This window comes from Mus caroli, chromosome 2, assembly GCF_900094665.2.
Source record: "Mus caroli chromosome 2, CAROLI_EIJ_v1.1, whole genome shotgun sequence".
Taxonomy (NCBI): Eukaryota; Metazoa; Chordata; class Mammalia; order Rodentia; family Muridae; genus Mus; species Mus caroli.
Window position 1 is genome coordinate 49,794,463 of NC_034571.1, and position 19,574 is coordinate 49,814,036.

Here is a 19,574-nt window from a genome sequence, read left to right on the forward strand (position 1 = left end):
GGCGCTATGGGGGACTTTTGGGATAGCATTGGAAATGTAATTGAGGAAAATATGTAATAAAAATATTAAAAATAAAAAAAAATAAAAAAATAAATAAATAAATTTAAAAAAAGAAATAAATTGTTAGGTGGCCAAAAAAAAAAAAAAATAATAATACTTGCAAAAATTGTTTTTCTGTCTTGTTGATTTTCTGTTTTGTTGTTGTTGCTTTTTTTAGAAAGAGAAGTGGAGGGACAGGAATTTCATGAAGTTGAGTATATATGGAGGTAGAGGGAGAGGACCCGAGTGGTTTGGAAGGGAGAGTAAGAATAAGATCGAATATATTTTATGGAAAAAAATTTAAGTAAAAATAAAAACAAATACTGTTAGAATGCACACAGTCCTTCCATTAGGTCAATTCATCATGGTTCCCAAGGCATTTGGAGGTAAACTCTTTAAGGGGAAAACCAGAGACTTCCACTGAGAATAATTTTTCTTTGATCCACATAAGGATGAAGTAAGCTTTTAACTTTTTGTAGTGCAGGGTGGGTGCATAGGGGAACACCCACATAGAAGCAGGGAGGGGGAGCATGGGATAGGGGGGTTGAGGAGGGAAAATGGGAAAAGGGGATAATATTTGAAATGTAAATAAATAAAATATCCAATACAAATAAATTTTAAAAAATGAATGAGATAAAATATTTTTTACCTTTTCTTGAAATTTTAACCACTGGTAGAAATTAGAGACTTTGGTTTTAGAATGTAAACACAAGTTTGAGTAGAGAAGGTAAAAGTTTAGGCACATTGTAGTATCTACATTGTTATTTTTCTTGACTGATCTTTCCTATCTTGACTAAAGTTGTAAGAACAGTGATGAAATTGACATAATAATTTACCATATAAAGACGATTCAAAATTGCAACCGGGCATGGTGGCGCACACCTTTAATCCCAGCACTTGAGATGTAGAGGCAGGCAGATTTCCTGAGTTCGAGGCCAGCCTGGTCTACAAAGTGAGTTCCAGGACAGCCAGGGATATACAGAGAAACCCTGTCTTGAAAAACAAAACAAAACAAAACAAAACAAAACAAAACAAAACAAAACAAAACAAAACAAAATGCATAGACTTTATTTTGTTTTGATACATTGCTTCTGATTTCCATGTGTGTGTGTGTGTGTGTGTGTGTGAAAATCACTTTATTCACTCACTATTCTATTAAGTTATTCTATAGAAATCCACTGCTAAAATATAGAACTATATCTTACCACAGTTACATTGGTTTACTTCATTGTTTATCTCTGAAACACCTCTTTGAGATCTTCCCAAAATGATTTGTTCATACTTTCTCATAAAGCACTTCTAGTAAGTGTTGTATTTAAATATATTTCTTTTTGGACTTGATGCAGTATGCTTTGATCATATTCACAATCTAGACAAATTTCCAAGATCCTTACCTTACCAAGACCCTTACCTACTCATCCAATTTTATTCTTTTGTTCTTCTTAAAACTTTAAAGGCAATTTTATGCTACAGAAATAGTTTTGGATGTGTAATTTTTCTACTGTAACATGGTCAGATCTACCAGGGGCTACATTCTTTCAGGGAACCACTCTATCTTAACAACTATCAATGGAAAATATCTTCAAGGTTAGGGATTTAACTACATGGCCTTCTCCATTATTTGGTCTGACTTGGACTTTCACAGATTTGGTGCATGCTATTGCAATCATTGTAAGTTTATATGCACAGGTTCCCTGGTGTCCAAAAGACAATGTTTCCTTGCTGTCATCCAGAGCTTCTGACTTTACACTCTTTCCAGATCCTCTTCCACAATGGTCACAGAAACTAAGGAGGGAATATTGCATGCATGTACACACACACACACACACACACACACACACACACAGAGGCAGGGGGGGCATTGTGAATTTTCTTATTCTTTGCATTTTAGTCACTGTGGCATTCACCATATTCTGCAAATAGGAACTTCTCAAATGAAGGTCAAGAGATGCACTCATTTATGAGTTTAATATTAAGTGTAGGAGTTGGTTTAGTACTGTGCCTTTTTACACAGAATAATAATATGTTTCTCCCCCAGGACCTATTACCTGTATTGTCGTGGTTCCTCTGAGTATTAGTTGTGATAAGTATGTGTTTCATCTAGAGGAACAATCCTCAAATTCATTCAGAAATTGGTTGTGTGTTCCTGTGTTCTTTTTGTGACTATTATAACAGTAGGTGTATCTGGACAATCGAGCCATTTTTTTTTTAAAGTTTACAGGACTTATAGCTGGGTATGACTTATGATTGATACCAATGCCCTTACTGCACACCAGAGGTTACCACATTAAAAAAAATTAATCCAAGAATGGTTTACTTCTTTTGGACTTATCTAGCAAGTTCCCATACACACCCAAACACTACAAGCTATTGCCATTGCTCTTAGTTATCCTCCAGACATGGTAGTAAGATCCTACTGAGGAAGACACAACATATTGGTATCATTGAAAAGGATGAAATAAGACAGGTATAGGTCTGGGACCTTTGTAACCCTTGGCTTGAAATCATATTTCTCGAAGGCACCATGCACGTAAATAGCTACACTTTTACCACCCACAAAGTACTTTCAGTACTCAAATACTTTATGGCATTTGTCTATTTTCCTCCTATTGATATACATACAAGATAAGATTTCAAAAGGCACATAGTAGCATATTATGAAGGAAAGCTAGTTAAAGTTGATATATTTTTAAAAAGTGCCAATAGATAAGGAAACCTTAAAAGGATAGTAAAATTTGGGGAGCTGATGGGATTAAATATATATAATCTTAAATTCACATAGTGATTTCCTACTCTGATAGTATTTGTCTTTGAGATGTGGTTAGTTTTTGATTATGTCATAAGATTAGGCACATTTGATGAAATTGTTTTCAATAAGAAGAGGGAGAAAAACCACAGAGCTTTCTCTTGCCACTTGATTATGCATTTCTAGCATCCTTATCATTAAGAAATAAATGTCTAAAGTTTAATCCACGTTGTCTGTGGTATTTTATAGTAGTAGTCTGAGTTGATTAAGACAGCGGGAAGTCTCATAAGACCATGGCTGTTGTTATATACATCCTAAATAAGAAGAAAGAGTGTTTTTCTTAGAATCTGAAGAGAGAAATATTTTGTGTGATTAATATTGTAGGAGCAGCTGTTTCAAAAGAAACTTCAAACTTTGGTGGGAGAACAAAGAACAGATTAAAACAGGCTTGGCATACTGGTTTTGCTATTATCTTCCATGACTAATCACAAAAAAAAAGTACCTCAGGAAAAAAGGAAATTATTACTAATGTCCCCAATGGTAATTCTCTAAGAAGGTATTGAGACAGGAAGATAAGATTAGGAGAAACAGAATAGTTAACCAAGCAAACATATTTTTAATTGTGATTATTAATTTGTATTGCAATTGATTATATTTAATCTTAAAAGCAAATAGTTATCTAATACTTTTTTGTTGTTGTTGTTTTCCAGGCTGAATTTCTCTGTGTACCTTTAGTTGTAATGGTACTCACTCTGTAGACCAGGCTGTTCTTTAAGTCAGAGATCCACCTATTTCTGCCTACCAAGTTCTGGGATTAAAGGCATGCACCCCCATCATATTACTGTTGATAATTTCTTTTAGTCTACGTGCATTGTAGAGATTTTTAATGGAAAGTATTTTCAAATTTACAGAAAAGTTACAAAACACCATACTACAAAAACAGTCATATCATTATCTTTTTAAGCTTATTTTTTATTATTTATTTTCTTTATTTACATTTCCAATGCTATCCCAAAAGTCCGCCATATCCCCCCTCCCCTACCCATCCAGTCCCACTTCTTGGCCCTAGCATTTCCCTGTACTGAGGCATATAAAGTTTGCAAGAATTATGGGCCTCTCTTTCCAATGATAGCCAACTAGGTCATCCTCTGATACATATGCAGCTAGAGACAAGAGCTGGGGGTGGGGTGGGGAGTACTGGTTAGTTCATATTGTTGTTCCACCTATAGGGTTGCAGAGCCCTTTAGCTCCTTGGGTACATTCTCTAGCTACTCCATTACGGGCCCTGTGATCCATCCAATAGCTGAGTGTGAGTATCAACTTCTGTGTTTTCTAGGCCCTGGAATAGCCTCACAAGAGACAGCTATATCAGGGTCCTTTCAACAAAATCTTGCTAGTGTAGGCAGTTGTGTCAGCGTTTGGAGGCTGATTATAGGATGGAACCCTGGATATGGCAGTCTCTAGATGGTACTTCCTTTTGTCTCAGCCCCAAACTTTGTATCAGTAACTCCTTCCCTGGGTGTTGTCTTCCTAATTCTAAGAAGGTGCAAAGTGTCCACATTTTGGTCTTTGTTCTTCTTCGGTCTCATGTGTTTTGCAGACTGTATCTTATATCTTGGGTATTCTAAATTTCTGGGCTAATATTCACTTATCAGTGAGTACATATCATGTGAGTTCTTTTGTGATTGGGTTACCTCACTNAGGATGATGCCCTCCAGGTCCATCCATTTGCCTAGGAATTTCATAAATTCATTCTTTTNAATAGCTGAGTAGTACTCCATTGTGTAAATGTACCACATTTTCTGTATCCATTCCTCTGTTGAGGGACATCTGGATTCTTTCCACCTTCTGGCTATTATAAATAAGGCTGCTATGAACATAGTGGAGCATGTATCCTTATTACCCGTTGGAACATCTTCTGGATATATGCCCACAAGAGGTATTGCTGGATCCTTCGGTAGTGTTATGTCCAATTTTCTGAGGAACTGCCAGACTTATTCCAGAGTGGTTGTACAAGCTTGCAATCCCACCAACAATGGAGTCTTCCTCTTTCTCCACATCCTCTCGAGCATCTGTTGTCACCTGAGTTTTTAATCTTATCCATTCTGACTGGTGTGAGGTAGAATCTCAGAGTTGCTTGAATTTGCATTTCCCTGATGATTAAGGATGCTGAACATTTTTCAAGTGATTCTCAGCCATTCCGTATTCCTCAGTTGAGAATTTTTTGTTTAGCTCTGAGCTCTATTTTTTAATGGGGTTATTTGATTTTCTGGAGTCCACCTTGAGTTCTTTATATATATTGGATATAAGTCCCCTATCTGATTTAGGATAGGTAAAGATCCTTGCCCAATCCCTTGGTGGCCTTTTTGTCTTATTGATGGTGTCTTTTGCCTTACAGAAGCTTTGCAATTTTATGAGTTCCCATTTGTTGATTCTCAATCTTACAGCACAAGCCATTACTGTTCTATTCAGGAATTTTTCCCCTGTGCCCATATTTTCGAGGCTTTTCCCCACTCTCTCCTCTATAAGTTTCAGTGTCTCTGGTTTTATGTGGAGTTCCTGGATCCACTTAGATTTGGCCTTAGTACAAGGAGATAGGAATGGATCAATTCGCATTCTTCTACATGATAACCACCAGTTGTGCCAGCAACATTGATTTGTTTGAAATGCTGTCTTTTTCCCACTGGATGGTTTTAGCTCCCTTGTCAAAGGCCAAGTGACTGTAGGTGTGTGGGTTCATTTCTGGGTCTTCAATTCTATTCTATTGGTCTACTTGTCTCTCGCTATACCAGTACCATGCAGTTTTTTTTCACAATTGCTCTGTAGTACAGCTTTAGGTAAGGCATGGTGATTCCACCAGAGGTTCTTTTATCCTTAAGAAGAGTTTTTGCTATGCTATTTTTTTTTAAAATCTTAGATCTATGCATTTTAAAGCTTTACAGAATTTAGCTTACTACAGGTTCATATCTGTATGTTTTAAGCATACATTGTATAATTTTCCAAAGGGTTATGAACTTTTCGGCTCTTGACTAAAGAAATTGCTTTATTCAAAAATTAAGAAGCACAGATTGGGTAGAATGTCTGGTGTGAAAGTTGTTACTCATTTGATCTACCAAATAAAGTCATAACTACTCAAGTTAAGGCCTGTAAATCTTATGTAGAACTCTACTCACGATACATAAACTTCAAAATTTTTGCATAAATTATAATTTTGCTTTCGTAATTCTGATTGTCATGTCCTGTTCTAAACGTAAACCTGGGATGCCCCCTTTCAGACTTCGGTTATCTTGTCAACTTGGTGATAGTGTATATTGTTTTGCATATTCTTCAGGAAGATTCTTTGTGTATCATATCCTTGAGCCTGTGCACATTTAACTCTGTTTTCCTATATGCTGGCACTTGACAACAAATCATGGAATATCACATTTTGTCTGACATATCTCTTCTCTATTGCATTATTCCATTTGTGCCATGTTTTTTGTATGTTGTTTTGGAGAAGCTAATTGGAAATTCTAATTTTATTGCATTAAAAAGGTACTGTATATATTTGTTTGAAGTCTCTAAAGTATTTTTAAAATCTAATAACTCTTTGAGACATATAACAGAGTTATTGAAATGATGTACTTAGATTTTACCCAGTGGATTCAAGTCATTTTATTTGGGACAATATCTCATGGTCTTTCTTTCTATCTTTCTTTCTTTCTTTCTTTCTTTCTTTCTTTCTTTCTTTCTTTCTTTCTTTCTTTCTTTCTCTCTCTCTCTCTCNTTCTTTCTTTCTTTCTTTCTTTCTTTCTTTCTTTCTTTCTTTCTCTCTCTCTCTCTCTCTCTCTCTCTCTCTTTCTTTCTTTCTTTCTTTCTCTCTTTCTTTCTTTTTTAATGTTAACAATTTTATCTTCTCTCTACTTTTTAAACATGATTTTTATTTTTTGAGATTTTACTTCCTTATTAAATACCATTTGTTAGTTTTTCATTCGAATACGTTTCTCATCAGTTTTTTCCTAAGACTTCACATCTGGTGTTCTTTCATTCAGTTTTTCTCTCAAGTCTAATAAATGAACTTGCCATTTCTTCCTATCTGTCCATATATGGCATTAGGTTTTTGTATCATTTATTCAAAATATTTATCTCATGAGATCAAGTGCATTTGTTTTAGAATGTTTAATTTAACTTAAATACTCTATTATTTTTCTGAGGGATGTTTATCAGCAACATTTCTGACAGAACTTTATTAGATTCAACGACAAGCCTGAGCCAGATTTTAGAATACTAGATTTTGCCCTGTTAATGGCTAGAGGAAAAAAAAATGTATGGACACACTTGTATATGATATTTGATCCTGGACTTGCATATGAGAGTCTCTCAACTAAGTTCCAATACAGGAATTTACAACTCAACATTCTTTATCATTAAAGTAAGAAAGTAAAGAGAAAGCTAAGATGCTTTTGTTACTAAATAAGGGGAACTTCATTGTGGACACAGATTTCTGAAATGTCTGCAGCAACACATTTCAATGACTTCATCCTATAATCACAGCATCAACACTGGTAGTGTCAGAAATGTTACATAATAACATTCAAAATAGTTAATATGGTTTTAAAAAATAAATGAAAACATAAAAAACACTATAGATTAATTTCAATAGGCTACTCATAGAACACTTTGTCTTTTTATCAGTAATACCTGGATGTTGAAAAGAAAACAAAACAAAACAAAACAAAACAAAACAAAACAAACAAACAAAAAAACCAAAGAAACAGAAAAAAAATAGTGAAAAAAGAAGTGTCCTCTCACTCTTTTTTTAATGCTGTGATAGTGTTTGAATGTGCGTGATTTCCTGTCATCTGCATCTGTGTACCAGGTATGTTTCAGTTTGTAAGCTGCCACATAGGTCCTGGGAATCAAACCTGACTCTATTGGAAGAACTGACAGTTCTTTTTTTCCACTGAGCCATCTAGTCAACCTCAAATTTCAAATATTTTCTGTTTTATCCCATGCACTGAAGACATCACTCAAATCCTGTCCGTCTGGTCACATTGCTTAAAAGTGCTACTAAGTTTTCCAGGGTCTATCCCTATTTTTACTAATTTAATTCTGTTTTATTTGTTGTATTTTCCTAATATATTACAAAATAATTTATAAAAGGTTTAGCAGTTGTCTCCTGCTCGTAAATAACAGAACACCAAAGCTGCCCATCTGTGTACTGCTAGGAAACCTTATAGTATCCATAGCTATGGCTGTACCCTCAGCACTGTATAAATCTAAATGACAAGATGGCAACCTTCTATTAGGATTTTTTGTTAGTTTGTTTTGTTTTCTAAATAGTGCTGTGAGTATTAGTGACACAAAGAATTAAAGACAGGAGGACATTCCATTTAATCACATACAGTGTAATTTTTTAAAATTAATTTATAGAGTTATGAAACTGCAAACATCTGCATGAGTCCACGACTTAAAAAAAAACACACACACACACACACAAACAAACAAACAAACAAACAAACAAAAAACCAAAAAAACAAAAACACTCTGTTAGTGATTCTCAAATTGTGGTCCTTCGATCTCTTTGGGACCTTTAAAAAATTTCAGAAAGCTCAAGAAGTCTATTAAAAGTATTAGTTATAAGAAGTTCCCTGTCTTGTTCAGATTGTTAACATTTCTAGTGATTAAGACAAAAACAAAAGTAGTAAGTAAGTATGTATATGGTCAGCTGTTGATGCTTACAAAGTGTGAAGGTTGTCTGGAATAAATGCTAAATGATGTACTTTTATCCATTACCTAAGTTACAAGCTAACCTAGCCAATTTTAGAATTATTGAGAGAGATGCCATGGATATTTAATGTTGAAGTAGATATTGTTATTGAAAGCATAACGCATAAGTTACTTACCTCAAGCAAAACGGTGACTGTTTATTACCAGTGTTAACATTTGGGTTTAAGGTCACATTAAAACTTTAAATGACTCTTGTGAACACACTGTGATTTTGATAGCTTCCCAAGTCATAAGGCCAATTGTGAGACAAGTAATAATATAATGCTTTTCATATTTAATATAGAATGTAACAGTGTTTTCTTTTTTATTTTCAACTCTTCAGGTTTCATTTTTTTCCTTTTATTTTCCTTTCTACCTGATATTTACTTTACTCACATTCCAATTTTTTTCCCCTATCCTGGTTTCCCCTCCAAAACCCCCCTATTCCCTTCCACTGCCCCCTGATCACAAACACATCCACACTCACTTCCTGTCCCTGACATTCACCTACACTGGGGCATAGAGCCCTCAGAGAACCAAGGGCCTCTCCTCCCACTGAAGACCTTCTAAGCCATCCTCTGCTACTTATGCAGCTAGAGTCATGAGTCCCACCATGTGTACTCTTTGGTTGGTGATTTAGTCCCTGGGAGCTCCGGGTTTACTGGTTAGTTCATATTGTTATTCCTCCTCTGGGGCTGCTAACCAATTCATCTCCTTGTGTCCTTTCCCTAGCTACTTCATTGGGTAGCCAGTGCTCAGTCCAATGGTAGGTAGGCTTCAAGGATCCACTTCTGTATTTGTCAGGCACCGGTGGAGCCTCTCAAGAAACATCTATAACAGGCTTCTGTCAGTAAGCACTTGTTGGCATCCACAAAAATATCTGGGGTTTGTGATTGTATATGGGATGGATCCCTAGATGGGGCCATCTCTGGATGGCCATTCCTTCAGTCTCTGCTCCACACTTTGTCTTTTTAACTTCTTCCATGAATAATTTGTTCCCCCTTCTAAGAATGATCGAAGTATCCATACTTTGGTCTTCCTTCTTCTTGAATTTCATGTGGTCTGTGAATTGTATCATCGGTACTTTGAACTTCTGAGCTAATATCCACTTATCAGTGAGTGCATACCATGTGTGTTCTTTTGTGATTGGGTTACCTCACTCAGAATGATATGTTCTAGATCCATCCATTTGCCTAAGACTTTAATAAAACCATTGTTTTTAATAGTTGAGTAGTACTCCACTGTGTAAATGTACCACATTTTCTGTATCCATTCCTCTGTTGAGGGACATCTGGGTTCTTTCCAGCTTCTGGCTATTATAAGTAAGGCTGCTATGAACATAGTGGAGCATGTGTGCTTATTACAAGTTGGAACATCTTTTGGTTATATGCCCAGGAGTGGTCTTAGTGGGTCCTCAGGTAGTATTATGTCCAATTTTCTGAGGAACTGCCAGACTGATTTCCAGAATGGGTGTACCAGCTTGCAATCCCACCAGCAATAGAGGAGTGTTCCTCTTTTTCCACATCCTCACTGTCACCTGAGTTTTTGACCTTAGCCATTCTGATTGGTATGAGGTGGATTCTCAGGGTTGTTTTGACTTGCTTTTCCCTGATGACTAAAGATGTTGAACATTTCTTTAGGTGCTTCTAAGTCATTCACCATTCCTCAGTTGAGAATTCTTTGTTTAGCTTTGTACCCAATTTTTTAATAGGACTATTTGGTTCTGTGGAGTCTAACTTCTTGAGTTCTTTGTATATATTGGATATTAGCCCTCAGTTGTATGTAGGATTGGTAAAGATCTTTTCCCAATCTGTTGGTTGCCTTTTTGTCCTATTGACAGTGTCCTTTGCCTTACAGAAGGTTTGCAATGTTATGAGATCCCATTTGTCGATTTTAGATCTTAGAGCATAAGGTATTGGTGTTCTTTTCAGGAAAATTTCCCCTGCACCCATGTTTTTGAGGCTCTACCGCACTTTCTCCTCTATATGTTTCAGTGTATCTGCTTTTATGTGGAGTTCCTTGATCCACTTGGACTTGAGCTTTGTTCAAGGAGATAAGAATGGATCAATTTGCATTCTTCTACATGCTAATAGCCAGTTGAGCCATCACCATTTGTTGAAAATGCTGTCTTTTTTTCCCACTGGATGGTTTTAGCTCCTTTGTAACAGATAAGTGACCATAGGTGTGTGGGTTCATTTCTGGGTCTTCAATTCTATTCCATTGATCTCCCTGCCTGTCAATGTAGCAATACCATGCAGCTTTTATCACAATTGCTCTATATTACAGCTTGAAGTCAGGAATGGTTAATCCACCAGAAGTTCTTTTATTGTTGAAAATAATTTTCACTATCCTAGGTATTTTGTNATTCCAGATGAATTTGCAAATTATCCTTTTTTTTTTTTAAACTCTGATAGAAGTGAGTTGGAATTTTGATGTGGACTTCATTGAATTTATCAATTACTTTCGGCAAGATGACCATTTTTACTATATTAATTTTGGCAATCCATGAGCATAAGAGATCTTTCCATCTAATGAGATCTTCTCGATTTATTTCTTCAGTAAAGTGAATTTCTTATCATAAACATCTTTCCCTTGCTTAGTTAGAGTCACAACAAGGTATTTTATATTATTTGTGACTATTGTGAATGATGTTGTTTCCCTAATTTCTTCCTCAGTGCATTTATTCTTTGTGTAGAGAAAGGATACTGATTTGTTTGAGTCTATTTTATATCCAGCTACTTCACTGAAGTTGTTTATCAGATTTAGGTGTTCTCTGTTGGAATTTTTGGGGTCACTTTTGTATACTATCATATCATCTGCAAATAGTGACATTTTGACTTCTTCCCTTTTGGGGGGTCACTTTTATATACCATCATATCATCTGCAAATGGTGATATTTTGACTTCTTCCTTTTTAATTTGTATCCCTTTGATCTCCTTTTGTTGTCTAATTTCTCTGGTAGGACTTCAAGTACTATATGGAATAGGCAGGGAGAGAGTGGGCAGCCTTGTTTCATCCCTGATTTTAATGGGATTGCTTCGAGTTTCTCTCCATTTAGTTTGATGTTGGCTACTGATTTGCTGTTTATTGCTTTTATTATGTTTATGTATGGGCCTTGAATTCCTGATCTTTCTAAGACTTTTATCACAAAGGGGTGTTGGATTTTGTCAAATGCTTTCTCAGCATCTAATGAGATGATCATGTGGTTATTTTTCTTTGAGTTTGTTCATCTATTGGATTACAATGGTGGATTTCCATATATTGAACCATCCTTGCATCCCTGGGATGAAGTGTACTTGATTATGTTGGATGATCATTTTGATGTGTTCTTGGATTTTGTTTGTGAGAATTTTATTGAGGAATTTTGCATCAATATTCATATGGGAAATTGGTCTGAAGTTCTCTTTGTTGGGTCTTTGTGTGGTTTAGTTATTAGTGTAATTGTGACTTCATACAAAGAATTGGTTAGAGTACCTTATGTTTCTATTTTGTGGAATAGTTTGAGGAGTATTATTATTAGATCTTCTTTGAAGGTCTGATAGAACTCTGCACTAAACCCATCTGGTCCTGGGTGTCTTTTTGGTTAGGAGACTATTAATGAGTGCTTCTAATTCTTTAGGAGAAATTGGACTCTTTAGATAGTTAATCTGATCCTGGTTTAACTTTGGTACCTGGTATCTGTCTAGAAAATTGTCCATTTATTCCAGATTTGAAAAAAATCCAGTTTTGTTGAGTATAGGCTTTTATAGTAGGATCTGATGATGATGTGTTTGGATTTCCTCAGATTCTGTTGTTTGGTCTTCCTTTTCATTTCTTATTTTTCTGATTATGATACTATCTCTCTGCCCTCTAGTTAGTCTAGCTAAGGGCTTATCTTGTTATCATCATCATCATCATCATCATCATTTTCTCAAAGAACCAGATCCTAGTTTGGTTGATTCTTTGTATAGTTCTCTCTTTTTTTTTCCCACTTGGTTGATCAGCCCTATGTTTGGTTATTTCCTGTTGTCTATTCCTCTAAGGAGAATTTGCTTCTTTTTTGTTCTAGAGCTTTTGGGTGTCCTATCAAGCTGTATGCTCTCTCCAGTTTATTTTGGAGGCACTCAGATTTATGAGTTTTCTCTTAGGATTGTTTTCATTGTGTTCCAAAAGTTTTGGTATGTTGTGGCTTCATTTTCATTAAACTCTAAAAAGTCTTTAATTTCTTTCTTTATTTCTTCTTTGATCAAGTTATCATTGAGTAGATTGTTTTTCTGCTTCCATGTGTATGTGGGCTTTCTACTATTTATGTTGTTGTTGAAGTCCAGCCTTAGACTATGGTAATTTGATAGGATGCATGGGATTCTTTCAATCTTCTTCTATCTGTTGAGGCGTGTTTTGTGACTGGTAATAAGTTCAGTTCTGGAGAAGGTACCATGAGTTGCTGAGAAGAAGGTGTATTCTTTTGTTTTAGGATAAAATGTTGTATCAATATCTGTTAAATCTCTTTGCTTCATAGCTTCTGTTAGTTTCACAGAGTCTTTGTTTTGTTTCTGTTTTCATGATGTGCCTATTGATAAGAGTGGGGTGTTGAAGTCTCCCACTATTATTGTTTGTGGTGCAATATGTACTATGAGCTTTAGTAAAATTTCTTTTATGAATGTGGGTTCCCTTGCATTAGGAGCATAGATATTCAGAATAAAGATTTCTTCTTGGAAGAATTTACCTTTGATGAGTATTAAGTGTCCTTTCTTATCTTTTTTGATAACTTTAGGGTAGACATTGATTTTATTGTATGTTAGAATGTCTACTACAGCTTGTTTCTTGGGACAATTTGCTAGGTGAATTGTTTCCCAGCCTTTTATTCTGGGGTACTGTCTCTTTCTGTCACTGAGGTAGGTTTCCTGTAAGCAGCAAAATGTTGGGTCCTGTTTACATATCCAGTCTGTTAGTCTATGTCTTTTATTTGGCAATTGAGTCCATTGATATTAAGATATATTAAGGAAAAGTAATTTTTGTTTCCTGTTATTTTTGTTGTTAGGGTTGACATTCTTGTGGGTATCTTCTTTTAGGCTTTTGAAAGATTAATTTCTTGCGTTTTCTAGGGCATAATTTCCCGCCTTGTGTTGTAGTTTTCCCTTTATTATCCTTTGAAGGGTTAGATTTTTGGAAAGATATTGTGTGAATATGATTTTATGGTGGAATAATTTTGTTTCTCCATCTATGGTAATTGAGAGTTTTGCTGGGTATAGTAGCCTTGGCTGGCATTTGTGTTTTCTTAGGGTCTGTATAACCTCTGTCGAGGATCTTCTGGCTTCCATAGTCTTTGGTGGGAAATCTGGTGTAATTTTAATAGGTCTGCCTTTATATGTTACTTGACCTTTTTCCCTTACTGCTTTTAATAATCTGTCTTTATTTAGTGAATTTGTTGTTATGATTATTATGTGTTGGGAGGAATTTCTTTTCTGGTCCAGTCTTTTCTGGATTTCTGTAGGCTTCTTGTATGTTCATGGGCATCTCTTTCTTTAGATTAGGAACGTTTTCTTCTATAATCTTGTTGAAGATATTTATTGGCCCTTTAAGTTGAAAATCTTCATTCTCATCTATACCTATTATCCTCAGGTTTGGTCTTCTCATTATGTCCTGGATTTCCTGGATGTTTTGAGATAGGATCTTTTTGCATTTTGCATTTTCTTTGATTGTTGTGTCCATGTCCTTTATGGAATCTTCTTCACCTAAGATTCTCTCTTCCATCTCTTGTATTCTGTTGCTGATGCTGGCATCTATGGTTCCTGATTTCTTTCCTAGGATTTCTATCTCCAGAGTTGTCTCCCTTTGGGTTTTCTTTATTGTTTATACTTCCATTTTTAGATCTTGGATGGTTTTGTTTAATTCCATCACCTATTTGGTTGTGTTTTCCTGCAATTCTTTAATGGACTTTTGTGTTTCCTCTTTAAGGACTTCTACCTGTCTAGTAGTCTTTTCCTGTAATTCTTTAAGGATTTCTACCTGTTTATCAGTGTTCTCCTGTATTTCTTTAAGTGAGGTGGACTTTTTGTTTTGTTTGGGGGGGGTTGGTTTTTTTTGTTGTTGTTGTTTTTTCGGTTTTGTTTTGTTGTTGTTTTGTTTTGCTTTTTGGTTTTTTTGGTTTTTTGAGACAGGGTTTCTCTGTGCAGTCCTGGCTGTCCTGGAACTCACTTTGTAGACCAGGCTGGCCTTGAACTCAGAAATCCACCTGTTTCTGCCTCCTAAGTGCTGGAATTAAAGGCATGCACCACCACAGCCCGGTTTTAAGTGAGTTATTAATGCCCTTCTTAAAATCCTCTACCAGCATCATGAGATATGATTTTTAAATTCAAGTCTTGCTTTTCGGGTGTGTTGGGATATCCAGGACTCACTGTGGTGGGTGTTCTGAGTTCTGATGATCCTCAGTGTTCTTGGTTTCTGCTTGTAAGATTCTTATCTTTTGCCTTTCACCATCTGGTAATGTCTGGTATTAGATGTTCTAGCTGTCTCTGCCTTGAGCTTGTTCTTCCTGTGATTCTTTAGCCTCTGTCAGCTCTCCTGGGAGTCCAACTCTCTCCTGAGTCCCAGTGGTCAGATCACTCTCTGCAGGCAAGCTCTCCTCTTGCAGGGAAGGTATATAGAAGTCTGGAACTCAGATCTACCTCCTGAGTCTCAGGATAAGATCCCTCCCTGGAGGCTGACTCTCCTCTGGCGTGGTAGGTGCCTGGGGGTCTGTGTCTCAGGTCTGCCTCCTGGCTGAGGATAAAGGCCTGAAGGTACCTTGTCCAAGAATCTCTGTTGCTTCTGCCGCCCATGTGTTCTCCTATATACACTGTTCTCAGTGATCCCAACATCCTGGGTTTCTAGGGACCGTGGAGGTCACACCCAAGATGACATGGGGCTAGAGCCACCAGAATGAATCCCAGCCACTGGTTGAGTTGGTTTCCTTTGTCTCTGTTCTTGCTTGCAGAAGATCACACTCTGGGTTGTTTTGGAATCCATTCACTAGTGGTACCAATATCCAGTGTGTGCTAGGTCCTGTTGAGTTCGTGCCCAAGATGGTGCAGGGCTGGCCAAATTTCTACTCTTCTTGCATTAAGTATAATAGGTAAGTATGTTGCTCATGTGGTTGGAGATGATAGAACATATATGAATAGTCTCTTTAAAAGGTTATAAATATATGTATCACTTTAATAAAGAGCATAGGTAACAACCCAAAGCAATAATAGTGTCTACCTTGAGAAGATCAGCTCAGTAGCTAATAATGAGTTGGTTGACCTTAAGGAAAAAGTAACAAGATAAATAAAATAAATCAAATTTGAAGGTTGGTGTAAAAAATGAAGCAGAAGCTTACCTCTTCAGCTAAATTCCAGAATCTCCTCTTGTAAATCCTATTGGAGAAGTTTATATGGCTTGAAATAACAGTGGTATATGACACAATGCCAGGTATTGAAATGTGACTAAATAACATAGAAATATCACAATACTGTAAACTTCCTTCAAAACAGTTGCCTTATTACTCAGAATCCAGCTTTCATATCTTTAACATGAACCCCTGAGTTTACCAAGGAACTACTAAGTATCTTAACTCTAATATAAGAAGGGAGATATAATTCAGCTAACATAAAATAAGAATTCCTATGTCATAGATATCCCCTTAAATTCTCAACAACATGACTACTTAAACATGAACTGAACAAGGGTGACACTAGTGGACCTGCTAGCATGAATGGGGAAAAGATTACAGAGTGACAACTACACAAAGAACTACAGGAAAATAAGGAATGCTGAAAGAAAGAGACATAGGCTTCCTCAGGGAAGAATACACCAACTGGTTCTCTAATAACAATTGCTTAGTTCTGAAAATATATGTGTATGAGAAATATTATAAACTGAGAGGTTGTAGTTATATATTAAAGAACACACATTTTTATTACTTTCCTCTTATTTGCATATATAAGATGCTAAGCATTTTCTCTAGACATATTTCACATACCATTGTTGGACAAATGTAATATTGGAGTATTGTTTTAATTGGGGTTTCTATCGCTGTGACAAAAAATCATAGCCAAACAGCAAGTTGGGAAGGATAACATATACTGGGTTTACCCTTCACAGTGTAGGCCATCACTGAAGTAAGCCCTTACAGAGACCCCAATATGGTAGGAACCTGGTGGCAGAATCTGATGAAGATGAAATTGAGGGGTGCTACTTACTATCTTGCTCCAAGTTACTTGCTCAGCCTGCTTTCCTATAGACACCAGGATCATCAGTCCAGGGATGGCCCCACCCACAATGGACTGGATGCTCTCACATCAAGAACTAACAACAAAATAGTTCTACAGGTTGACCAACATCCAAATCTTCTGTTGGCATTTCCTCAATTGAGAGGTTTTGTCCTCTCAGATGACTACAAGTCTATGCTAAATTGGCAGAAATATAGACAGGGCAGGAATGCATTCCAGTCCTGTCGATTAACTTTTTGCAGACTGATAAATTTTTACCTGTTTTCTTAATTATAAAATGTGAAACCTTAAAAACTCTCACAAGTTAGGCTATTTATATCTGCTGATAAAATATGTGACTTCTCTTTATGTGTGTGGGAGATGAATTAATGACTGCTATTATTACAGTGACAGAATATCTGTGATCTGTGGTCCTCTTTCATATGGATGAAATACAAGTTATCATCTCATTATATCATTGTTAAGTTAGTAATTTTTGTAGAAAAAATGTAGTGGATATAACTTATAGGAATAGTTTTAGGAAATTATGCATGGAAATTTTGTATTATTGATATGTTTTCAATATGTCATGCAGAAACTCTACATTTATTGCCTTTAGGAGACTTTATCACTCTTATTGCTTGATTTGTTTCTTTCTATCAGTATTTACTATATTTAAACTAACAATACTAACTTTATAGTATTTTTATAAAGATAACCATAATAAATATAAAAATTTATTTTCCTTAAGACCAAAAAAAACTATTTTGGTAATAAGTACATAAAATAATACCTGGAATAATAAAACTATCCCATAGCTGTCATTGCTTTATTCTATTCCAGTGTTTTTTTACTCTAATATATTCTAGTATTGTATTTTTTCATTCTTTGAAAATTTTGTATCGTGTGTTTGAGTCATTTTTATCACCTCCCTCCCCAAGTCTTCCCTACCCACTCAACTTTGTATTCTCTTTTTTTTCTTTCTTTTTAAAATTTTTAACATTTGAATCTACTTTATAGTGCCAACATATTCTTGAATATGATTCTTTCTACTGAAGTATTGTCAACTTATGTTGTGCTACACCCTTAATATAAACTGATACCCACTCCCAGAAGCTATATTACCAGCAGCTCCTCACCAGGGGTTGAACATTGAGTTCAGGTCTTTTATCAATGTGAATGCTTGTCTGGTTTGAGCTTGTACAGGTTTTGTATGTGATGTGTACTGTAGAGGGTTCACATGTCCAACTACACTTCTATGTCTAGAAAACATTGTTTCTTTATAGTCACACACCACCCTTTGTTCTTAGAACCTTTCCACACCCTTTACTGTAATGAACCCTGAGCCTTGGGAGGAGGATATATGATATAAATATCATGTACGGCTGGGCATTCTTTTTGTTTGTTTATTTGTTTGTTTTGTTTGTTTTTTCGAGACAGAGTTTCTCTGTGTAGCTCTGTCTGTCCTGGAACTCACTTCGTAGACCAGGCTGGCTTCGAACTCAGCTCAGAAATCCACCTGCCTCTGCTTCCCAAAGGGCTGGGCATTCTTGAATCTTTTTTTTTTTTTTCCTAAACTACCACTAGTTGTGTGTTTGTTAATAGCCAGATTATTGTTGTTTAGGGGAGAGGGGTAAGGAAATGATTTCTTTTTTTATTGGGTATTTCCTTTATTTACATTTCAAATGTTTTCTCCTTTCCAAGAATTCCCTGCAAAAACTCCCTATCCCATCCCACCAACCCCTGCCTCTATGAGGGTGCTCCCCAACCCACACACCCACTCCAGTCTTCTTTTCCTGGCATTGCTCTACACAGGTGTACCAAACACCCTCAGGTCCAAGGGCCTCTCCTTCCACTGATGTCCAAAAAGCCATCCTCTGCCACATATGCACCTACCTGGAGCTATGGGACCCTCCATGTGATGGCCCAGTCCCTGGGAGCTCTACGAGGTCTTAGCCAGATAATTTTTAATCATGAAAAACAATTTAAAGGTACTATTTTAACAATGTATTGATTTTGAAAATACTAATGTGGCTGAGCACAGGTCCCACCAGGAGAGCCATGTACTCTCAGGAGTGTTTTTACTCCTGGGCTGAGAGGTGAGACAGCCACTTTATCTCCAATAACTATGTGGATGGGGGGCTGGCCAGGAGCACTTGAGGCACAAGATCAGTGGAGCAGCTGCTACAGGATTCTTATGGTCCTCCATCTGCACCTGCAAGCTGAGGCTGATCCATGATCCCACCAGGAGAGAGCTGGTCTCCCAGGGGTGCTGACACAGGCTTACAGACCCACAGTAGAAACAAGGTCCTGTCAGAGACAGCAAGAACATCTAACACCAGAGATAACCAGATGGCAAAAGGAAAACGCAAGAATCTTATCAACAGAAACAAAGATTACTTGGAACCATCAGAACCCAGTTTTTTTCACAACAGCAAGTCCTTGATTCTCCAACACACCAAAAAAGTATGATGTGGATTTAAAATCATATGTCATGATACTGATAGAGGATTTTAAGATAGACATAAATAACTCACTTAAACACAGGAGAACACTTGTAAACAGGTGGATGCCCTTAAAGAGGAAATAGAAAACCTCCCTAAAGAATTACAGGAGAACACAGGTAAACAGGTAGAAGCATTTAAAGAGGAAACACAAAAATCACTTAAAGAACTACAGGAAAGCATATCCAAATGGGTGAAGGAATTGAACAAAACCATCTAGAATCAAGATGAAGAAAGACCAAAATGTGGATACTTCGTTCCTCCTTAGAATGGGGAACAAAATACCCATCAAAGGAGTTATAGAGACAAAGTTTGGAACTAAGACGG

At 36.4% G+C, this 19,574-nt stretch overlaps 1 protein-coding gene across 5 annotated transcripts in view; it reads left to right on the plus strand.

The window, feature by feature from the left end:
* Positions 1 to 19,574, plus strand: part of Galnt13 (polypeptide N-acetylgalactosaminyltransferase 13) — a 617,871-nt gene that overhangs the window by 191,179 nt on the left and 407,118 nt on the right. The window contains exon 2 of one of the 5 annotated variants that reach the window (XM_029474532.1): positions 15,489 to 15,626. The exons of the other annotated variants lie outside the window; for them this stretch is intronic. The gene's annotated coding sequence lies outside the window, so the exon portion shown is untranslated. The remainder of the gene's footprint in view (positions 1 to 15,488; positions 15,627 to 19,574) is intronic. 5 annotated transcript variants of the gene reach the window in all.